Source organism: Sinocyclocheilus anshuiensis, unplaced genomic scaffold, assembly GCF_001515605.1.
Source record: "Sinocyclocheilus anshuiensis isolate Anshui unplaced genomic scaffold, SAMN03320099.WGS_v1.1 scaffold300, whole genome shotgun sequence".
NCBI lineage: Eukaryota > Metazoa > Chordata > Actinopteri > Cypriniformes > Cyprinidae > Sinocyclocheilus > Sinocyclocheilus anshuiensis.
Window position 1 is genome coordinate 8,571 of NW_015557379.1, and position 4,467 is coordinate 13,037.

Here is a 4,467-nt window from a genome sequence, read left to right on the forward strand (position 1 = left end):
ATATTGTCATAATGAATACGTTTGATCATATCAAATAATTACATAATTTGAAATAATTCAATATATAAAAAATAATTGTACAGAACTTAAATAATATATATTTTTATTATATTTTATTGTATAACATTTTATTATGATATATATAATTATATATATATATATATATATTAGAAAATATACTTTAATTTTATATACAATCAAACCAAACTTTATTCAGACACCTTCAACATTTCTCACATTATCATTTGCTATAGTTTAGAAAACAAACAGTAATAAAATATAACAAGAACTCAGAGTTAAACTGTGTCTGAACAAGTTCATCTTGATAATATCAGATAACTTTGATAGAAAGGTATGTAATGAATTCGACTGAATAGCTGTCAGCGGTTTAATTTAAGCACACAATCAGATAATACCAGTTTAGCTCAGCTAATTACCAAGCAATGCTTACTTTTGTTCAGTCTGTGGTGGAAAAAGTTCGCATTAGCAATTAAAGAAAAAACACTGAAGCAAAACATGCTCAGGTCAAAGTGTCTAAACTTTTGGTCCCAAATTTTACTGGTAGTCCACTGTATGAAGATTTTTTGGGTATAATATGTCACAGTTTACTTTATTTTGCTATCCTCACTTACATAAATGAACTATAGTGTCCTGAATCAAAAATGATATCTGGTGTCTGAATAATTTTTGGTTTGACTGTATATAGGATATTTATTTCAATATAAAAATGTATTCTATTAAATACTATAAAAATGTTTTTTATTCATTTGATTACTCTCTCTCTATACAGTATGTACTCACACTATAATATATATAAAACACACACACTAAACCATTAGTGTCAGGTACACACATCTGGACAAAACCATCTTAAGTAAATCACCATCTTTTATTCAGTAATACCATATATAATGCAATTGCATATCTTTGGCGAAAATACATTTGATAAACATTTTATTAACAGAGGTTAGCGTACAAAAAACGAGGGGTTTGTCTGTCTAGCAGACGGCAGACCGGATCAAACTCATACTGAGGGGCAGAAAGTCATGAGAACACAGATCAGATTTATGTACATCATTCACACACTCCATAGTCTGCAGAAGACGACATGAGGAGACGAACGATTCATTCACAGATACATCTCCACCTCTGAGTTCAGTTTCACAGGAATATCTATCATTGGACACTTGAGAATGAAGAAGCAGTGCATCATGGGACGGCGAGCGGATGGTCACGTGGCAGTGCAGATAAACAATGGCAGTTTACAAAAACACAATGTCAGGAATTGCAATTTCACATACACTCGCGTTAAAAACGACATTTTAAGACGTTACATTTGTGGTCGATATTTTCCCAGATTTCATCTTGCTTCAAGGGTGAATCTCACGAATACATGTCACGATCATCTTTCAATCAACAGAACTCAAATTAGAAAAAAAAAAAAACAAAACGGGAAAAAAATAAAACAAATATTATCCATCCATCCATCCACCTATCCATCCATCCATCCATCCACCTATCCATCCATCCATCCATCCACCTATCCATCCATCCATCCATCCACCTATCCATCCATCCATCCATCCACCTATCCATCCATCCATCCATCCACCTATCCATCCATCCATCCATCCACCTATCCATCCATCCATCCATCCATCTATCCATCCATCCATCCATCCATCCATCCATCCATCCATCCATCCATCCATCCATCCACACAGACGTATTCTTTATATGCATAAAAAATGTAAAATTTTTATAAAATGTACAATATTAAAACAATGTCAAATAGCAAATAAAAATAAATAAACATTAATCATTTTAAGTCAAATATCATTGCTTCTTTCTTTCTTTCTTCATTTGTATTTGAGGTGAAAAGAAATCTTATTTTCTTGACAGGTTTGGTGAGATTCACCCTCACTGGGTCTTGGCAGCTTTATTAGTTAATAGTCAATACTTCTTAACCTGGTGCACAAAAATAGAAATAGAAAGGCAGGATTAGTAAAGCAGTCTTGGCAGTGATATTTTGGCATCAGAGGAGCAAACACAGGTTTTGTAGACACTGATGTTGTTTTCTAGAAAAAGACGATATAATGTGGGCTCCAGATGAAATGAAGAATGGAGCAGCTCGTGAACAGCCAGCCGTTTATTCTTCATGTTTGAGGCAGTGATTCTGGTGTTTTGGCACAGGTCCTGCATGTACAGACCGAGGGTCAAATGAGGAAAAACAACACAAACTGCTGACCAAACTTCATTCTGCTCCGCAGCACAGTATGCGTCCTCTACTAACATACAGCATGAATAAATAATCATATTTCATGTACCTGTGCTATCAGGATTTTTTTGTATAGGTGGCAGTAATTCAGTAGTTTCTCATTAAAGCTTTAGTGGATTATATTTCACCCCAAAATAATAATACAATTACATCCCATTATTATAACTACATTTTGATGTTTGAGCTTTAAATTTGCTTGTATATCAACTTTTATTTTTTTAACCTTACTACGGTTACAATTACTGCAATACTTTTTTTTTATTATTAAAATCATCTTAAATTGGAGATGGTATAACAAATACTACCATGATTTGCAATTAACAATTATTTGTTTTCACATTAAATTAATTTGATTTTAAATTAAAATTAAGAATTTTTTTTTAAGTGCCATTTTCCCCAGAATTCAGTCATTTGAAGGGGAAAAATGCTTAAATTGTCACGAAAACAATGTTGTCATTTAAAAAAAAAGTCTCATTCTTCATTTACTTTATGCAAAATATAATTTCTCATTTTTCTTTTTCATTTTGAGGTGAAATATGAGCTTTTCTTTAGTGGTTTCATGTGATTCATTTCACGCTCATATGAACATGCATCTCTACATCTATACCCACAGTCTCGAGTTCCTCAAGCTTTAAATGGTTTAAATCCAGTGTTGATCTAAAGTCTGCTGACTGTGTTAAAACAGCAACGAATGGACACAGAAACACATGCTTACATAATCACACACACATATATATCTACCAAGAGGAAATATAGAGCTACACGGCTTTCATTTTTTGCATAGGCTCTGAACAGAGGGAATCAAACAGCAAGCTGTTTCATTTAGCACACGGAAACTGATGGATGATGGGAAAACGTGTTCCAGTCCTCTGCTGTTCATTCAGACTGGTCCCAGAGTCTGTTTGTGGCTGGTTTGTGTTTATGAATTCTTCCGCTGATGGTTGTGGATCTTGATCCTGTGTTGATATTCAAGATTAGGCTTTGATTCCAGTCATGCAGTTCTTTTTTTTTTACTTTTTAAAATCATTAAAGGCTCATAGTGTAAATCTCATGAAATCGGTCATGAACATTTTCAGGTCATATTTCACTCCAAAAAAAAATAAAAAAATAAATAATAATAATAATATACTTATGAATAATACACTTCATTAAAATATTAGTCCATTAAAAAAATAAGTCTATTTTAGTACTGTTATAATATTTTTATTATTTATATTTTGTTAATTTTTTTGCATTGCAACATTTTCACGACAACTAAGCATTTATAAGAAAAAAAATAACATTAAGGTAGAAATTATTGTATTGGTTTTTATACTAATTTTTGCAGATTTATAAATGTAAAAAAAAAAACATTCCAACTCAAATTTGTATGGACATATTGGAAATTCATTTATGAACAGTATTTATACAGAATTGTAACATTTGATGTGCTACCAAGAAAAAGAAATTGCAATTTAAAAAATATTACAATAATGACAATTGACAGTGAGCAAGTTACAAACAAGCCCATTTTAGTACTGTTATTATTATTATTTATTTATTTTCATTTTTGCAAAAATTAAAATACATTATGGTAGCAAATATTGTGCTGTTTTTCATGCCAATTTTTGCGGACTTAAAATGTAAAAAGGTCATTGTAATTCAAAATGTAAGTTTTATTTGCCATTTTTGTACATACCATCTCAAATCTGCAAAAGCATACTGGAAAAAAATATATTACATTATTAATAAGTATCACAGCATGGTAACATCTGACGTGCTACCAAAAAAAATGCAACTGCAACTAAAAATACTTCATTACAGTAATAATAATTATTGAGTAAAGTAGGAATTTTGAAGAAAATGTCTTGATGCAAAAAAATAATCTCAATGAATTATATGAATTTTTAATGCAAAATATCATTTATTTTTCTTTATTTTGATTCTGGAGTGAAGTGTGACCTGTTTACATGAGATTTACCCCATAAACATCACCAAACACCACTGACGGATCCTTAAAGATATCTGTTATCTGTAGATTGTTTCTGCACACATCCGCTCAGACCTGATGACAACCCAACACATATCCAGCACCTCTGATGAGGAGAACGAATGTAACGCCACCCGCCTGATCAGAATTATTGCATTCTTTGTTCTGTACTTCAGAAAAAAAAAAAAAAAAAAAAAAAAAAACGCGGGGAACATTGAGG

At 31.6% G+C, this 4,467-nt stretch overlaps 1 protein-coding gene across 2 annotated transcripts in view; it reads right to left on the bottom strand.

Annotated features, from left to right (window-relative positions):
• Nucleotides 1-1,834: 1,834 nt before the first annotated feature.
• foxn2a (forkhead box N2a) overlaps nucleotides 1,835-4,467 on the bottom strand; it is a 65,833-nt gene continuing 63,200 nt past the window's right edge. The window contains exon 7 of one of the 2 annotated variants that reach the window (XR_001633011.1): nucleotides 1,835-1,968. The gene's annotated coding sequence lies outside the window, so the exon portion shown is untranslated. Of the gene's footprint in view, nucleotides 1,969-4,173; nucleotides 4,413-4,467 lie in introns of those variants that run through there. The other variant, XR_001633010.1, reaches the window with a different exon arrangement.